The following is a 20,050-nucleotide window of genomic DNA, read 5'->3' as shown; positions in this document are numbered from 1 at the left end:
GCACAGGGTAGATGGATTGGTCATGCTAAATTGCCCCTTAATTGGGAAAAAATAAATTGGGTACTCTAAATTTATTATAAATAAATAAATAATTTCCGGCCCTGGCCTATTCATTGAATGGTGCTCCAGTCTCCCTTTGAGAAGGTGCTACCCAATGGATTCGAGTGAGAGCACAATGCGGCCGGTGAATCCAGGGAGTGGCCTCTCGGCAACCTCGTGGGATACATCTAGCTCTGTGAGGCGTCGAAATTGGAACTCCGCCCAAAAGGGGCGGGACCAAATGGTGCTCACTAAAGTAGGTTGTAAACGTACTTAATGCCTAGCTACCCGGGACCCACCAGCCTCTCTCGATCCACTGGCTTCCCCAGGGAAGCCACAGCCTGACGCCAATCAGTACAAGAACGTGGACCAGGTGGAACGGCACCGGAACGGTCTCCTGGGCCTTTGGAGGAGATCACGGATGGTGCAGGGTGGCTCCCTGGCCCTTCCCCTGTAACGTGAGCACCTTGGCACTGCTCAGCTGGCACCTTGGCACTGCCAAGCTGGCAGGAGCACTGCCTGAGTGCCAGGGTGGCAGTGCAAGGGTGTCCAGGTGCCAGGGCCAGTGCCCTAGGGGGGCCATGCCCTAGAAAGGAGGGGGTAGTGGGGGGGGGGGGGGGTTTGATGGGTAGGGCTGTGCAGGGAAGGTAAGTAGGCGTTTCTGGGATGTTGCGGGGTGACGGATGGAGGTCCTGTAAGGGGAAGGTGCTGTAAGGGGGCATGGGGGGTCTGAAGGGGAAGGCCCCCCCCAGGGAGCCCACAGCGAGGTGTCCTCACTTGAGGGGGTGTGAGGTTATATCCATGTGTGTGAGGGTGACATTTCTAAATTGGCTGGGGGGACAAGCTCACTTAGAAATCGGGCCACCCTTTCAAAATGGCATCCAGATCTGAGTTTAGCTCCCCAGTGTTGAAAAAAATTCAAAGTGTGGGCTAAACCAGTGAGAACCTCCTCAGGATCCATAAAAGTGAGTCAGGGCCAACGGCCATGTTGCGCTGGAAAAGCAGCTTGCCGCGGCACAGTGTTTCCTTGGCTCGCCATGCCTTGCGTGATCCAACGCGATCTCGCAAGATGTTTTTGTTTTCTAAAAATTTAGAGTATCCAATTATTTCTTTTTCCAATTAAGGGGCAATTTATCGAGGCCAATCCACCTACCCTACACATCTTTGGGTTGTGGGGCTGAAACTCACGCAGACATGGGGAGAATGTGCAAACTCCACACGGACAGATATTGCGAGATGTTGCGATGTAATTCCCGTCCACAATGGCGGGATCACCTTATGGCAAATCTGCATGTTAGTGCGAGGCAGTAAACCTCTCTCTAACGTGCAGATTCCCGAGGAACCTGAGGCTTTGAGATTCAACCCTTGGAGACCTCGGCCGTTCAGCACTGGCCCCCACAAACAGGGACCAGATGGAACCTCACTCGTGGGCCTCCCAGGGGTTTGGAGTCCCTCAGCTGCATATCCTTTAGGCGGTGTGGTGCTCTGGCACTGCTGGTGCCACCTGGGCACCCTGGCAGTGCCAGCCTGGCACATTGGCAGCACCAACTGTGTGCCAGCCTGGCACTGCCATGGTACACAGGTGGCACTGCCAGCTCTCATGGGCACTGCCAAGGTGCCACATTGGCATTTTGCATATCGTGGTCAGGCTGGCGGGGGAGGTCAGGGTTCATTTCAGGGGTCTCGGAAATTGGGACGCCATCTCTCACTACACTGGGGAGTTCCAGCGAGCGGTGCTCCCCACTGTACAAAACGGGGCCATGTGCGGCTTCAGCCGCCCGTTCGTCATTGAGGCCCCTTTTCAACGTGAGTCGCATTGAATAGCCATGTGTTTCTCTGTACTGCGAGTGCTAAACGCGCTCCCCAGGGGACTTTGTTCCCATTTGGGAGAATCACGTCCTAAGTGTCATTGAATAACTTCCTGAAGTGGCGCAGTGGTTAGCACTGCTGCCTCACGGCGCCGAGGTCCCAGGTTCGATCCCGGCTCTGGGTCACTGTCCGTGTGGAGTTTGCACATTCTCCCCATGTCTGCGTGGGTTTTGCCCCCACAGCGCAAAAGATGTGCAGGGTGGGCGAATTGGCCACACTAAATTTCCCCTTAATTGCAAAAAATGAGTTGGGTACTCTAAATTTATTTTAAAAAAGAATAACTCCCTGAAAAATCCACCACAGATGAACTTAGAAATTTTCCATTGCATTCCGCCCACAGTGGGGTCCAGTGTGCATCCAGCAAATTGCCATTGCTTGGGGAAAATTGCTAGTTTAAAAAAAAAATCCATTCATGGCATGTGGACATTGCTGGCCAGGTCAGCATTTATTGCCCATCCATAAATGGTGCTATAATACCCTTAATTGGCTTCTTACTGGGCTTGTCTCTGTCTAGGCAAGTAGCTCATTCCTTGGAAATGCAGTCACAGTTGGGAAAATGTTTGGGAGCCGTGCAGATGCACTTCATAAAACATTCCCAGCTGCCTTGGCTTCAAGCCTGTATCCAAAACGCCTATGAAAATTCCACCCCCCCCCCCCCCCACCACCACCAGTCTTCCAGAACGGGTTGACTTGACTCCAACCTTCCATCCTCTGCCTGTTATCTTGGGATGATTTTTCCTGTTTATTATTCAAATGGTACAATTTGTGGAGACCCGCATTAAAACTGGCCAGGAGCTTGGAAATATCTTGCTTTCTTCCCTTTTTCCTGTACTTTTCTATTTTGTCTCCTAAACAAAAGAATATTTTATTTAAATAGCTAGTGTTGGTTTTTGTTAAGACCCTTCCTGGCGGTGTTCAATTATGCTGGGACACAGTTCTATCAATGCTTTGTATCCTCACATACTTCTATCAAAGTGACTATTCTTCCTATATGAGAGCTCAGACTGTGTTGCTGGTTGGCTATTTAACTGGACTGGGTATCACCCGATCCTGTCCGAACAACGGCCCATTTTTAAAATATATTTATTCGTTCATGGGATATGGGCATTGCTGGCAAGGCTCATTTCTAATTGTCATTGAACCAACCGGCTTTCGAGGACATTTCTGAGAGCAGTTTGGGGTCACAGCCCTATTACTCTGGGCCATGCCACCCCCTGGATCGTTGTCCCTGTTCCGGGGGCAACCCCAACCCGCCTGCCCCACCGACCACCCACAACCCCCACTGACCACGGAGGTCTCTGGCCACACAGGTGAAGGCTATTGCTCATTGGGAATTGTCAAACGTAGTTCAGTGGGCACTTTGCACAGCCCAAGTAGGACCCCTTGCGTTGGCATGTCATGTAGCATGTGAGAGTTATTGCCCGGCATCGCATTCAGACTGTGGTGCCTGGACACTGCAGGAAGCAACACCACAGACGCAGCGGCCAACATCCGAACATCCGAAATGTCGGGAAGCTAGCGGCAGTTCCCAATCTCTACCGCGTGTGGTAGTATGACTAGGGGAATTACGGTACCTGGAAGTGTGAGCTGCCATTGGTGCAGGGGACTCGCTGCCCATTGGCCCAGGTATGTCATCTGCCTCTCAGCCGATTGGCTGAGAGGTAGTTAGCTCCGCCTACGAGGTGGGGTATAAGAACCCGTGTTCCCTGGCAGTCAGCCATTCTTCTGTACGTCTGCTGCCGGGTCCACTTCTTGTGTATTAAAGCCAATTGTTCGGACTTCATCTACGTTTCGTGTCCATTGATTGTGCATCAATTTAATACACAAGATTTTAAAGGATGGAGCTTCGCATCAAGCCGGAGTGTCTTCGACTCAGCCCTCACGCAGCAAATGCAGCAGCAGCATTTAAGCACTGGCTGGCTTGCTTCAATAGCTACCTGAGTACAGCCGAAAACGTCCCGACGAGGGAACAGAAATTGCACATCCTCCACTCGTGCGTCAGCACCGTCGTGTATACGCTCATAGAGGACACGACAGACTACGACGCGGCCATGGACTTACTTAAAGGACATTTCATACGGCCGGTGAATCAAGTCTACGCTCGGCACTTACTGGCCATGAGGCAGCAACTACCTGGTGAGTCTCTGGACGAATTTTACCGTGCCCTCCTCGTGCTGGGGAGGAACTGCGGCTGCCCACAGGTTTCTGCTGCCGAGCATACCGAACTCCTGATCAGAGACGCCTTTGTTGCAGGTAAGCAGTCCTCGCAGATCCGCCAAAGTCTTTTAGAGAGAGAGACTTTAAGCCTCACAGAGGCACGGGCCCTCGCCTCCTCCCTAGACATTGCAAATCGGAATGCTCGCGCGTACACCCCCGACCGCGCGGCGGTCCCCTGGGCAGCGTGGAACACGACCTCCCTTACCCCCATGGATTCGGACCGTCCCCAGGCCTGCGCCGCAGGGTGCCCCGATAAACCCAAGGGGCCCAGCTGCTATTTCCATGGCCAGGCAAAGCACCCCCGCCAGCGCTGCCCGGCCCGTTCCACAACCTGCAAGGGCTGCGGGAAGAAGGGCCAGTTTGTGGCTGTTTGCCAATCCAAAGCGGTCGCTGCGGTCCCGAGCAGCGACTGCGGGTCCTCCTCCCCGCTCTCCTCAGGGGCCCCGTGCAGCCCACGGACCTCGCTGCCCCCACCCCCCCACCACCACGTGCGATCCCCGGGTGCCACCATTTAGAGCCCCCGACGCCACGTGCGATCCCTGGGCGCCGCCATTTCGGGCCCACGACGCCACGTGCGGGGAACGGGCGCCGCCATTTTGTCCACCCCCCACCATGTGCAGCCGACGGGCGCTGCCATCTTGGATCGGCACCGAGGACCCCTCAGGTGACTACTCTCTGCCCGATGACGACTCGGAGTTTCTGCCACGACTCGCCTCAGTCACATTGGACCAGTCGCGGCCTCGCACTCTATTCACAGCGACCACGAAGATCCTCCTCAACGGCCACGAGACAAGCTGCCTGCTGGACTCCGGGAGCACAGAGAGTTTCGTCCACCCCACTACGGTAAGATGCTGCGCTCTTCCTGTTTACACAGTCAAACAAAAAATCACTCTGGCCTCCGGTTCGCACTCGGTCCAGATCACGGGGTGCTGCATAGCGGACCTCACGGTCCAGGAGAGGGAGTTTAAAAATTACAAGCTCTTCGTCCTTCCTCACCTCTGGAGTTAGATTTCCAGTGCAACCTCCAGAGCTTAACGTTCAAATTCGGCAGCCCTATGCCCCCCCTTACTGTCTGCAGCCTCGCGTCCCTCAAGGTCGATCCCCCATCCCTGTTTGCAAACCTCACTCCGGATTGCAAACCCGTCGCCACCAGGAGCAGACGGTACAGCGCCCAGGACCGGACCTTCATCAGGTCCGAAGTCCAACGGCTTCTGAAGGAAGGGGTCATCGAGGCTAGCAATAGCCCCTGGCAAGCACAAGTCCTGGTGGTAAAGACCGGGGAGAAAAATCGGATGGTCATAGACTACAGTCAGACCATCAACAGGTTTACGCAGCTGGACGCGTACCCTCTCCCACGTATCTCCGGCCTGGTCAACAGGATCGCACAGTACAAGGTCTTCTCCACGGTGGACCTCAAGTCCGCCTACCATCAGCTCCCCATCCGCGCGAGTGACCGAAAGTACACTGCGTTCGAAGCGGATGGGCGCCTCTACCACTTTTTAAGGGTTCCCTTCGGTGTCACAAACGGGGTCTCGGTCTTCTAACGGGAGATGGACCGAATGGTCGACCTATACGGTTTACGGGCAACCTTCCCGTATCTCGATAACGTCACCATCTGCGGCCACGATCAGCAGGACCACGACACCAACCTCCGAAAATTCCTCTGAACCGCACAACTCCTTAATCTGACCTACAACAAGGACAAATACGTATTTAGCACCGACCGTCTAGCCATCCTCAGCTACGTAGTGCATAACGGAGTGAAAGGCCCCAACCCTGAACGCATGCTCCCCCTGATGGAGCTTCCCCTCCCCCACTCCCTCAAGGCCCTCAAGCGCTGTTTGGGCTTCTTTTCATATTACACCCAGTGGGTCCCCAATTGCGCCGACATAGCCCGTCCCCATATCCAGTCAACCACTTTTCCCCTGTCGATGGAGGCCCGCCAGGCCTTTAGCCGCATCAAAGCAGACATTGCAAGGGCCACGATGCGCGCTATCGACGAGTCCTTTCCCTTCCAGGTCGAGAGCGACGCGTCCGATGTAGCTCTGGCAGCCACCCTCAATTAAGCGGGCAGACCCGTGGCCTTCTTCTCCCGGACCCTCCACACTTCCGAAATCCGCCACTCTTCGGTCGAGAAGGAAGCACAGGCCATAGTTGAAGCTGTGCGACATTGGAGGCACTATCTGGCCGGCAGAAGGTTCACCCTCCTCACAGACCAACAGTCAGTGGCCTTCGTGTTCGACAACGCACAGAGGGGCAAGATAAATAACGACAAGATCTTGCGGTGGAGGATCGAACTGTCCACCTACAACTACGACATCTTGTATCGTCCTGGGAAGCTAAACGAGCCTCCCGATGCCCTGTCCCGTGGCACCTGTGCCAATGTACAAGTGGACCGTCTCCGAACCCTCCACGCGGACCTCTGCCACCCGGGGGTCACCCGCCTTTTCCACTTAATAAAGACCCACGACATGTCCTACTCCATCGAGGAAGTCAGGACAGTGACTAGGGAATGCCACATCTGCGCGGAGTGCAAACCACACTTCTACCGCCCCGAACAAGCGCATCTGATAAACGCTTCCCGCCCCTTTGAATGTCTCAGCATGGACTTCAAAGGTCTCTTCCCCTCCAACAACCGCAACACGTACTTCCCTCAACGTGATTGACGAATACTCCCGCTTCCTGTTCGCCATCCCCTGCCCCGACATGACCACAACCACCATCATTAAAGCCCTACACACCATTTTCTCCCTGTTCGGATTCCCCGCTTACATTCTAGCGATAGGGGGTCCTCCTTTATGAGTGACGAGCTGCGTCAATTCCTGCTCAGCAGGGGCATCACCTCCAGCAGGACGACCAGTTACAACCCCCGGGGTAACGGACAGGTCGAGAGGGAGAACGGTACGGTCTGGAAGACCGTCCTGCTGGCCCTACGGTCCAGAAATCTCCCAGTCTCCCGCGGGCAAGAGGTTCTCCCAGACGCCCTACACTCAATCCGGTCACTTCTTTGCACATCCACTAACCAAACTTCTCACGAACGCCTTCTTGTTTTTCCCAGGAAGTCTTCCTCAGGGACCCCGCTCCCGACCTGGCTGGCTACCCCCGGGCCCACCCTGCTCTGGAAACACGTGCGGGTGCGCAAGTCGGACCCGTTGGTCGAGAGGGTCCAGCTACTCCACGCGAACCCGCAATGCACGTATGTGGAGTATCCCGACGGCCGACAGGACACGGTCTCCCTCCGGGACCTGGCACCCGCCGGACCCCGGCCACCCCCCGCCCCCCCCCCCCCACGGCGCCAGCACCCCCCAACCCCCCCAACCCCACCTGCCCCCGTCAGATGCCCCCCCCCCCCTCCGGCCCCACCGACACCCTACACACATGCTGCTTAGTGGACAGGACGACCCTCCCCCGGCCTGGCCCCTGCTAGCTCCGACTAGGTGTACGGACGCAAGAACAGGATCATCGCTCCCGGAGTCACGGACGACCACCGCTCCAACGTCGCCGGCACAGCTACACAGGTCGCACAGGACATCCAAGGCACCCGATCGGCTGATCGAATCCATGTGAACTGCTGATAGACTCTTGTTTTTGCTTGTTCTCCATTTTTTTCTCTCCCCATTTCCCAAACTGTACATAGTTACTGTTCTGTACTTTGTAAATAATTGCGGGCCAGTGGGCAGCCATCAATGAAAGGGTACGATCTAACATCTCTAGTCATACTACCAGTCTCTCATACTCACGGGACACGCACCCCCCCCACCCACCCCCCTCCATGTCCGCGTTCCCCGGAAACACCCCTCCCCCCCCCCCCCCCCCCCCCCCCCGGTTCCTTTCTCAACAGGAGGTGAATGTGGTAGTATGACCAGGGGTATTACGGTACCTGGGAGTGTGACCTGCCATTGGTGCAGGGGACTCGCTGCCCATTGGCCCAGGTATGTCACCTGCCTCTCAGCCGATGACTGCTGCCGGGTCCAATTCTTGTGTATTAAAGCCTATCGTTCGGACTTCATCTACGTTTCGTGTCCATTGATTGTGCATCACCGCGCTTAGAAATATTTTGGTTAAACGTGCCTTAAGTATCATTTGTAATGGATTCTGCTGGGAGTTCCTGCCGGCTCTGCCGGTGAGTTCCCCGCCACTATCTAACGACACTTAGGATGCGACCTACTGGCCGCGTTGCACTCGCGCAAGAGCGCATCAAAGCTGGTAAATCCCAGGAGTGGCCACCCGCGGACTTTCCAGCAGCCTCTGCGCCTCGCGGGATATACCCAAATACCACGAGGTGTCGGAATCAGAATCCCACCCAAAAGAGGCATGCCCGAACAGTGCAAGGTGGCCCCCTTTCCCTTCACTGGATCGCGGGCACATTGGCGCTGCCTGACTGGCACCTTGGCACTGCCATTGGCATTGCCAATGTGCCCAGGTGACACTGCCAAGCCGGCAGGAGCCAGGGTGGCAGTGCCAGAGTCAGGGCCCGAGGTGGACCAGATCCATAAAAGGTGGGTGGGGAGGGGATGTTGAAGGCAGGAGGGGTGCAGGGCAGGTGGTTTCTTAAGACGATTAAAATGATGAGACCATCAATTCACGCGACACGTGGTTAGAAGTGAACAGTGGTTTTAATCGTCTTACAACAGAGCCTGCCTGTGACGAGATGAACACTAGATGAACTGGCAGGCAGTGCCAGTGGGGGGGAGGAGTCATGGGCGGAGCGAAGGGTGGAGCTCAGTACAAACTTCCGTACATTCCCAGTACACCTCCCCCTAGGGGCAGAGCCGTGCAACTGCTTGTGTGCCGAGCTTACAGAGGCATGGTACAACATGTGTGATAATAGTGTGAATTATGCTATTATGATTCACCACATTCACCCCTGTAAAAAAATCAAGTCCGGCGGGGGTGATCGTTTACAGATTGAGCCTGTCCGTTGGTCGAGTTGTCCGTTGTGATCGGCGGAGCACCGGGGTTGCAGTCTCTTCTGGTCGGTTGGGGTACGATGGCGGACTCCGGGGGTGAATCTGTCCGAGCTTCGTACCCATCTGGTTCGACTGGGGAGTGGGGGCGCTGGGAGCATGCGGGTGCGGCCGCGCGGAACATGTGTAGAGAACTGGTAGGCGCGGGGGCGTGGGGCGCTGCGCATTGGGTGGGCTGTAGTGTGAGGGGTACCTCGGCGGTGGGAGTGGTGGGGTTTGATCCTGCAGGCGCTAGGTCCCGGAGGGATACGGTGTCCTGACGGCCGTCAGGGAACTCTATGAAGGCGTATTGGGGGTTCGAGTGTAGTAGGAGCACTTTTTCCACAAGCGGGTCAGTTTTGTGTGCGCTGACGTGCTTCCTGTGGAGCACTGGGCCTGGTGTCTTCAACCATGCCAGGAGCGAAACCCCCGTGGTAGTGCCCCTGGAAAAGATAAAGAGCCGCTCGTGAGGGGTCTGATTGGTGGCGGTACACAAGAGGGACCTAATAGCGTAGAGCGCGTCTGGGAGGATTTCTTGCCAATGGGAGATCGGGAGATTCCTCCACCGGAGGGTCAGCAGGACGGTCTTCCAGACCGTCGCATTCTCCCTCTCCACCTGCCCGTTCCCCCGGGGTTATAGCTGGTAGTCCTGCTCGAGGCGATGCCCTTGTCGAGCAGGTACTGACGCAGCTCGTCGCTCATGAAGGACGAACCCCAGTCGCTGTGTACATAGCTGGGGAAACCAAACAGGGTGAAGATACTATGCAGGGCCCTGATGACTGTGTGGGAGGTCATGTTGGGGCACGGGATAGCAAAAGGGAATCGGGAGAACTCGTCGATGACATTTAGGAAGTACACATTCCGGTTAGTCGAGGGGAGTGGCCCTTTGAAATTGATAGCGAGGCGTACAAAGGGCCGAGAAGCCTTGATCAGGTGGGCCCTGTCTGGTCTATAGAAGTGCGGTTTGCACTCCGCGCAGATCGGGCAATCCCTGGTGACGGCTTTTACCTCCTCGGTGGAGAAAGGCAGATTACGGGCTTTAATGTAGTGGGCGAGCAGGGTGACCCCCGGGTGGCAGAGGTCATTGTGGATGGCTTTTAGCGGTCGCTCTGCGTGCTGGCACACGTGCCGCGGGACAGGGCATCTGGGGGCTCGTTGGGCTTCCCCGGTCGATACATAATATCGTATTTGTAGGTGGAGAGCTCGATCCTCCACCTCAGAATTTTATCATTTTTAATTTTACCCCTTTGCGAGTTGTCAAACATGAAGGCAACCGATCTTTGGTCGGTGATTAGGGCGAACCTTCTACCTGCAAGGTAGTGCCTCCAGTGATGAATAGCCTCCACAATGGCTTATGGTTCCTTTTCGACCGAGGAGTATTTACATAGAATTTACAGTGCAGAAGGAGGCCATTCGGCCCATCGAGTCTGCACTGGCTCTTGGAAAGAGCACCCTACCCAAGGTCAACACCTCCACCCTATCCCCATAACCCAGTAACCCCACCCAACACTAAGGGCAATTTTGGACACTGAGGGCAATTTATCATGGCCAATCCACCTAACCTGCACATCTTTGGACTGTGGGAGGAAACCGGAGCACCCAGAGTAAACCCACGCACACACGGGGAGGATGTGCAGACTCTGCACAGACAGTGGCCCAAGCCGGAATCGAACCTGGGACCCTGGAACTGTGAAGCAATTGCGCTACCCACAATGCTACCGTGCTGTCGAAGTTCCGAAGCGGAGAGGGTTCGGGAGAAAAATGCGACTGGTCTCCCTGCCTGATTTAAAGTGGCTGCCAGAGCTACCTCTGAGGCGTCGCTCTCTACCTGGAAAGGGACGGATTCATCCACCGCCCGCATGGCCGCTTTGGCGATGTCCTCCTTGATGCAGTTGAAGGCCTGGCGAGCCTCAGCTGACAGGGGAAAAAGTGTGGCCTTAAAGAGTGGGCGGGCTTTGTCCGCATATTGAGGGACCCACTGGGCATCGTTTGAGGGCCCTGGGACAATGAGGGAGAGGGAGTTCTAAGAGGCGCATATGGTCCGGGTCGGGGCCCAGGACTCCGTTTTCCACGACATAGCCGAGGATGGCTAGTCTGGTCGTGCGGAAAACGCATTTCTCCTTGTACGTGAGATTAAGCTTCTGTGCCGTCTGGAGAAATCGATGGAGGTTGGCATCGTGGTCCTGCTGCTCATAACCGCAGATGGTGACGTACTCCAAGTACGGAAACGTGGCCCGCAGCCCGTACTGGTCCACCATTCGGTCCATTGCTCGTTGGAACACCGAGACCCCATTTGTGACGCCAAAGGGAACCCGGAGGAAGTGGAAGAGGCGGCCATCGGCCTCTAACGCCGTGAAGTGGCGGTCCTCCGGGCGGATTGGGAGCTGGTGGTATGCAGACTTCAGATCCACCGTGGAGAAAATCCGATACTGGGCGATCTGATTCACCATGTCTGCAATCCTGGGGAGGGGGTACGCGTCGAGGAGCGTAAACCGATTAATAGTCTGACTATAGTCTACGACCATGCGGAATTTTCCCCCGGTCTTGACGACCACCACCTGAGCTCTCCAGGGACTGTTACTGGACTCTATGATACCCTCACGTAGGAGCCTCCAGACCTCGGTTCGAATGAACACCCTGTCCTGTAGGCTGTACCGCCTGCTGCGAGTGGCTATGGGTTTACAGTCCGGAGTGAGGTTGGCAAAGAGAGGAGGGGGGGGGGGGGATTCGCAGCGTGGCTAGGCTGCAGATAGTGAGTGGGGGTAGAGGTCCGCCGAAGCTGAGGGTGAGACTCTTGAGATTGCACTGAAAATCGAGTCCCAGTAAGAGTGGGGCGCAGAGTTCGGGCAGGACGTATAGTTGAAAATTAGAGTAACAAGTGCCTTGGATCGTTAGAGTCGCGACGGTGCGTCCTTGGATGTGGACAGAGTGGGAACCCGAAGCAAGAGTGATAGTTTGCCGTGCAGGAAAAACAGGGAGTGAACAGCGTCTTACCAGATCTGGGTGTACGAAGCTCGAAAAGGCACGGTGCACTGTACCCGTTGATTTGGACCGTCGTCATAGAGTTGTGGAGATGTTTTGGACGCGATTGGTCCAGTGTGACTGCGTTGAGTTGTGGGTCTGCGGCGGCTCGGTCGGCTGTGCTGGAGTTGCCCCATGATGAGTGCCCGCTGAGGTCGCAGTCTTCAATCAAATTTTCTGAGTTTGGAGAGAATGGAGTCCAAGATGGCCGCCCCCGTGGATCGCACGTGGCGGGCAGCGAGGAAGATGGCTTCCAAGATGGCGGCCCCCATGGATCGCACGTGGCGGGCGTGGGCGGAGTCGGGGTATAGGCCGCAGCGTTCCGGGGCCTGCGGGCCTGCGAGTGCGGAGAGCGGTTGCTTTGTGCCGCAGGAGGGTTAGGGGCTGGGGCCTTCCTTGTCAGACACACTCTGGCGTAGTGACCTTTTCGCCCGCAGCTGCTGCAGGTCGCGTTGTGGGCCGGGCAGTGCTGCCGCGGGTGCTGGGACTGGCCACAAAAGTGGCAGGCTGGGGCAGCATGGTGGCTGGGCGGCCGTGCGGCGCAGGCCTGGGGAAGTCGCTGGTCGGGGGCCAATAACGGGGTCGCGGAGTCCGCAGGAAATGAGGTGAGGCTATGAAAGAGACCTCCATAGTTGTAGCGAGTTCAACAGTTTCTTCTAAATTTTGAGCCCCTTTCTCCAGCAGTCGCTGGCGCATATAATTCGATCTAAGGCCTGCAACAAAGACATTGCGGACAGCAAGTTCTCTATGTTCAGCAGCATTTACTGCCTGGTAATTACAGTCACGGGATAAGGCTTTTAAGTCTCTTAGAAATTCTTCACGTGATTCTGTGGGGCGCTGGTGGCGAGTAGTAAAAACGTGGCGCGCGTAGACCTCATTGACGGGCCTCACGTACATTTTGTCGAGTAGGGCCAGGGCCTCTGTATATGAGCCAGTACAATTTAACTGAGTAGATATACGATGGCTCACCCTTGCGTGCAGTTGGCTGAGTTTCTGCTCCTCCGTCGTTTCTGGGGTGCTTGCTTCAGCCAGGTAGGCCTTAAAACATCGGAGCCAATGTGAAAAGATTTCTTTCGCCTCTGCATCCTGTGGGTCGAGTTCCAGTCGATCAGGCTTGAGGGCTGCTTCCATAGTCGTTCCTTACTGTTTCTTAAGACGATTAAAATGATGAGACCATCAATTCACGCGACACGTGGTTAGAAGTGAACAGTGGTTTTAATCGTCTTACAACAGAGCCTGCCTGTGACGAGATGAACTCTAGATGAACTGGCAGGCAGGCTCCGACTGCCAAGCTTTAAAAACCAGTGGGGGGGAGGAGTCATAGGCGGAGCCAAGGGTGGAGCCCAGCACAAACTTCCGTACATTCCCAGTACACCTCCCCCTAGGGGCAGAGCCGCACAACTGCTCGTGTGCCGAGTTTACAGAGGCATGGTACAACACGTGTGATAACAATGTGAATTATGCTATTATGATTCACCACAGGGAGCAAAACTCAGAAATCAGGCCACCATTTTGAAAGGGTGCCACATATCTCTAAGTGAGCTTGTGGGTCCCCAACACCCCCCACCCATTGGCAATGTTACCCCCCACACACATGGGCATTACCCCACGTCTCCCCAAGTGAGAACACCCCAGTGTAAGATCCCTGGGCCCTGCCTCTTCAGGCCCTCCACACCCCCTTACAGCACCCTCCTCTTCCAGGACCCCCCAGCCATCATCCCCCCAAGCTCCCAGAGACACTTATTACCTGCACTGCAGCACCCGCCCTTCATAAACCCCCCTCCACCCTCCTTTCATGGGCATGGCCCCCTCAGGCCCTTGCCCTTTGCAGTGTCACTGTGGCACCTAAGCACCCTTACGCTGCTACCCTGCCAACCTGGCAGTGACAGTGCCAGGGTGGCAGTGCTAAGGTGCTAGGTGTGCCCACATTCAAAGGGGAGGGCCAGGTGGCCACGCTGCCATGCCGCTGATCACCCGGAGACCTCTGATGGCCTGGGAGACCTCCCAGGTGCCGTTCCGCCTGGTCCACGTGTGTTTGTGTGGACCAGTACTGAACTGCACCCAGCTGGAGACTCCCTTGGAAGGTCGTTAGACCCTGGGAGGCTGATAGATCCTGGGTGAGCATACCTAAGGGGTTTTAAACCTACTTTTTCATTGATAAAGTGTCTGTCAAATGTCACTGCAATTATGATACAGACAGAATATTTTATTAAGGTCTACTCGTCATACTTTTATTTATTTACCCTGTATGGAATTGAATCCACATCAGTCGGCGGGACTAACCGACTGTTCACGGCAGAGGGATATTCCGGATCCACGCCGATGCACGAGTCTCCCGGCGACGAGGGATGCAGTCAACGAGAAATCCCGTTGACAATCGCAGGACCAGTAAATCCCGCTCCACTGCCGGAAAACACACGGCGGATTGGTCAATAAATCCCGTTCATTATATTTTTTAATTGCAAGATTTTTCAAAAGTTGAAATAATCATCGGGCGGAATTTTCACAAATTTTGGGAAAATGTCACCCTGGGCACGAAAACCGTGCAAATCCCGCCAGCACCGGCAACGCGATTTTTAGGTACATTGGGGGGAAAAAATTCCTCACGTGAAAAACGGCACGCATGCAGCCCGTAGTGACTGATTCGCCCGCCCTTGGGCTCATCAGAGCACTTTAATCAAGGGGGCGCTACATTTGAATAGCTTAACGGCAAGCCATGAGGATGACAGCAAGGAAGCCCACTCCACGCTTCACGGAGGGAGGGGGTAATCAACCTACCCTCAAGCTGGCAGGAGAACTCTGCCTGGGAACAGTGGTAACACTTGTGAGTGACGGCACCCTTCACAAGAGGACAGGGGTGCAATGTCTCAAGAAGATGAACGACCTGCTCCGTTCCGCCAGGGTAAGTGCCCCCTGTATCTTCTCTGCACTTCATCTTGCCGTCATCACTTGGAATGTCATCTTGACCCCTCGCTTCACACGCGCCGTGGCCACACATGCCAGGTTTCATCGACATCTGGCTCACCAGGTGGACCGCTAATATCATCCCCATTTGTGTTCCTGCATGATAAGCTTCTCACAACTGCGTAAGTGAGTGAAGATGGGCAGTGGGGAGCCAGAGTTTGAGGAGAGAGACCTGGAGCTTGCAGTGGAGGAGCAGGTGCGGGCCTGCACTGAAAGCGAGGTGGGCCTGTGAGGGAAAAGTCAGGAACTTCTGCATGTTCAACCAGAGAACCAAACTCAAGTGATTAACCCAGAGGCCCATGAACACCCAGAGGGTGCTGGATCTGTGTGAAATGAACCCCGCGGAAAGCGACGGGTCCCGACGGAGTCCCTGGGCGAGCACTCAGAGACTGCACTGACCAGCTGGAGAGTGTATTCACAGATATCTTCAACATCTCACTTCTCCGCTCTGAGGTCCCCATCTCCTGCAAGAAGGCCACTATAATACCAGATCAAAGAGGAACAAGGTAGCCTGCCTCAATGGTGGCCCTGATGTCTGTTAACATGAAATGTTTTGAGCAGCTAGTCATGAGATGGATCAACGCCAGCCTCCCAGGTGGTCTCGATCCTATCGCCGTAACCAATCCACAGCAGGTCTCTGGCCCTACAATCAACACTCGTACATAAGAACATAAGAACATAAGAACTAGGAGCAGGAGTAGGCCATCTGGCCCCTCGAGCCTGCTCCGCCATTCAATTAGATCATGGCTGATCTTTTGTGGACTCAGCTCCACTTTCCGGCCCGAACACCATAACCCTTAATCCCTTTATTCTTCAAAAAACTATCTATCTTTACCTTAAAAACATGTAATGAAGGAGCATCTTGACAACAAAGACACCTAAGTCAGACTGCTGTTCATAGACTTTGCCTTCAACACCACCTTCAACACCATTATCCCGACAAGACTAATAATCAAACTCTGCAATCTTGGACTTGACCCCTCCCTGTGCAGCTGGATCCTTGACTTCCTCACCAACAGACTGCAATCTGTCAGAATAGGCAACAACACCTCCTCCTCAATAGCCCTCCACACCAGGGTCCCACAAGGATGTGTGCTCAGTCCACTACTGTACTCCCTATACACACACTACTGTAAGGCGAGATTCAACTCCAATTCAATCTATAAGTTTGCAGATGATACAACTGTGGTGGGCCGTATCTCAAACAACGACGAATCAGACTACAGAAGGGAGATAGATAACTTGGTTACATAGAGTACCAAAAACAACCTCTCTCTAAATCTAGGAAAGACCAAGGAACTGATCATCAACTTCAGGAAGCGTAGCACGACACACACTCCCATCTGCATCAATGGCTCCGAAGTGGAGATGGTCGATAGCTTTAAGTTCCTGGGGCTCAGCATCACCAACAGTCTGTCCTGGTCCACTCACGTTGATGCAACAGTCAAGAAAGCCCAACAACGTCTCTACTTCCTATGGAAGCTAAAGAAATCTGGCATGTCATCATCGACTCTCACAAACTTCGACAGATGTGCGACAGAGAGCATCCTATCTGGCTGCATCACAGCCTGGTATGGCAACTGCTCGGCCCAAGATCGCAATAAACTGCAGTGTGGTGAACTCAGCCCAATGCCTCACACAAGATTGCCACCCTCACATTGATTCTGTATACATCTCCCGCTGCCTCAGGAAGGCAGACAGCATTATCAGAGACCCCTCCCAGGCATTGCCTTCTTCCAGACCCTTTTATCAGGCAGAAGATACAGAAGTCTTAAGACCCGCCCATATAGACATAGGAACAGCTTCTTCCCCACAGCTACTAGACTCCATAATGACTCCCCCACGGACTTATCTGTTACCTGTACGATGCCCTATGCTGCTCTTGCTCAAGTATTGCTTGTTTGGCTCTTGTTCCGCACTGCAACCAATCACTGTTCATCGCTGTACCATTTGTCAATGTACTCTGTGTCACAATATACACCAGCATATCATGGTGCAGACACACACAATGATTGACACACAGCAAGACCAATCAACACACACAACACCGCAGCCAATCACCAGTTAGAGCACACTCACTATAAAGACAGAGGGCATCAGTTTTCCAGCTCATTCGGGATGCAGCCTCTCAGAAGGACAGAGCTCACAGCTTACAGCACAGATCCTCACCATGTGTTGAGTGCATAGACTGGTTAGAATAGGCATAGGTCTTTAGTTTAATCTAACATAGTGTCGACCCACAGTGAAAGTATGTTCAACAGTTTCTAGCTTAATAAAATAGTGTTGTACTATTTAAAGTGTTGGTAGCCTGTATGTGTTACTGCTGAGGTAAACGCAGTCTCCACGGATCCAGAGTACCCAACACATCATGGCACCAGTAGTTGATGTTAGAACTTCTTAGACCTACCTGCAAGTGATCTGCCTTCCACCAGCATACAGCCATCCTGCAAAATGGACAGCGTCCGCCAGCTGCCGCCGCTCCGCATCACCGGCAACCTAGGGTCCAACTGGAAGATCTTCAAACAACACTTCCAGCGCTACCTTGAAGCCACAGACCTGGAAGCTGCTTCAGACGCCAGGATGATCGCTCTCTTCCTCTCCACGGCCGGGGACCATACCATCCACATCTTCAACTCTCTCACCTTTGCTGATGGTGAAGACAAATCAAAATTCAGACGGTCCTCCTCAAATTTGATAGTCACTGCGACATCGACGTGAATGAAAGTTTAGAGCGCTATGTCTTACAACAGCGTTTGCAGGGTAAGGATGAACCTTTCCAGTCCTTTCTCACCCACCTCCGCATCCTTGCGCAGTCCTGTAATTACGGGTCCACCTCCGACTCCATGATACGCGACCAGATCGTTTTCGGTGTTCAGTCGGACCCCCTACGCCAGCAGCTCCTCAAGGTAAAGCAGCTCACCCTGGCGATTGTCATCGAGACCTGCGTGATACATGAACACGCCACTAGTCGGTATTCCCACATCCAGGCGGCTGAAACGGCGCGGCAAGGTCCCCACGAGGCAGAACGGGTCCAAGCAATCCAGCAACTCCAGGGCCTCAGCCTGGATGAGGGCGGCCATTTCGCACGCTTTTCACTGACTCCCGCACTTGTGCGCACTGAACGAAGGAACGGCGACGTCGACGAACGTACTGCGCAGGCGCGCACCACGTACGACCGCACCGTGCATGCGCGGTGGCGCAGTGAGCGTACTGACGCTACAACGTGCGGTAACTGTGGCTCCGCCCATTTAAAGCGGCAGTGTCCTGCCAAATCCCGACGATGCCTGCAATGTGGCAAACTTGGCCACTATGCTGCTTTATGCAGATCAGCTCAGCCTGCCAACTCTCGCCGCTCCAGCCAGCCTCGCAGGGATGTCCGGGCCATTCAACCCACGGTCACCGAGCCCGATTCGGACCTGCTACCCGATATTGACACCGAGGACCCGAAGGCACCTTTTCGTGTCGACATCATTACAAAAAACAGGGTGTCCCAAAGCAAAGAATCCAGCCTCTATCGGTATACAGCATCGATCCGGACGATGAGTGGTGTGCCCCCTCACGGTCAACCGGTCCCAAATACAATTCCACCTGGACACCGGTGCCTCCGCCAATCTCATTGCGCGGTCTGACCTCCAAAGCCTTCGTGTCAAACCAGACATCCTGCCATCAGCCTGCCAGCTATTAGATTATAATGGCAATGCCATTGCTGCCAGCGTCTCATGCCAACTTGAAGTGATGCACAGGTCACGCAAAGCCATCCTTCCCGTTGAAATCGTGGGATCCTCGAAAGCCTCCCTGCTTGGCGCGCAGGCGCGCAAGCTGTTGAACCTAGTTCAGAGGGTTCACTGTCTCTGTCCTGCTGACACGTCTGCCTTTCAGGACACTGATTTCAGGGCGCAGCTCGACGCCATTATTAACCAGTACCACTACGTCTTTGAGGGCATGGGCACGCTCCTGTACACCTACAAGATTTTATTAAAACCGAATGCCACGCCTGTGGTGCACGCACCTCGCAGTGTCCCAGCACCCCTTAAGGACCACCTCAAGTAGCAGCTGCAGGACCTCCAGGACCAAGGAGTGATCTCCAGAGTCACGGAACCAACCGATTGGGTCAGTTCCATGGTATGCGTAAAAAAACCTTCTGGCGAATTGAGAATTTGCATTGATCCCAAGGATCTCAACCGCAATATTATGAGCGAGAACTATCCCATTCCCAAGCGCGAAGAGCTCACATATGAGATGGCTCGCGCCAAGATCTTTACCAAACTCGACGCCTCAAAGGGATTCTGGCAAATCCAGCTCGACGAATCCAGCAGGAAACTCTGCACGTTTAGTACGCCCTTTGGAAGATATTGCTACAACAGGATGCCGTTTGGGATCATCTCTTGTTTTTCTAAATTCACCTCTCTGTTTTAGAATTCCCCTTATATTTAAGAACAAAAGGGCCAATATTCTAAAACGGCGAACAGGGAACTCCCTCCCTGACTCCAGTACAGGCCTCTGTGAGTGCTATTCGGGTCAAACTCTCCTTTCAAGTTATCCCCCGGTATAACTCATACCTTCACTGAAGAATTTTACTTACTTACCCCTTAATAGCATCGATGTCCCGGGTCCTGCGTTCTTAAGGAAGTGAAGTAAGCTAATAACCACTTTTTCAGGTTAAATTATTTTATTATTAACATACTCTTTTCTATTTCATTAAATTAAAAACATTATTTACTTTTGGATGTTGTCTGGTTGGTTGTTGAGGCCTTCAGACTCTCTCTCTCTCTCTCTCTTTCTCTTTCAAGTCTCCTGGTCATCTCTCCTGGTGCAGTTTTCTCTTTTTCTCCTCTTCTGTCTTCATTGGCTGCTGCTCCCTCGCATTCTTCTCTTGGGCCGTCTGCTCTTCTGTCTCTCCTGCCGCTGGGCCGCTTCTCTCCTGGGCCTTCCCGCTCCTGGGCCGCTCCGCTCCTGCTGCTGCTCCTGCTGTCCTTCTTCCTTCTTCTGGTGCC

The sequence above is a fragment of the Scyliorhinus canicula genome, chromosome 5 (assembly GCF_902713615.1).
Source record: "Scyliorhinus canicula chromosome 5, sScyCan1.1, whole genome shotgun sequence".
Lineage (NCBI taxonomy): Eukaryota > Metazoa > Chordata > Chondrichthyes > Carcharhiniformes > Scyliorhinidae > Scyliorhinus > Scyliorhinus canicula.
Note: the sequence above shows the minus strand (reverse complement) of the source record.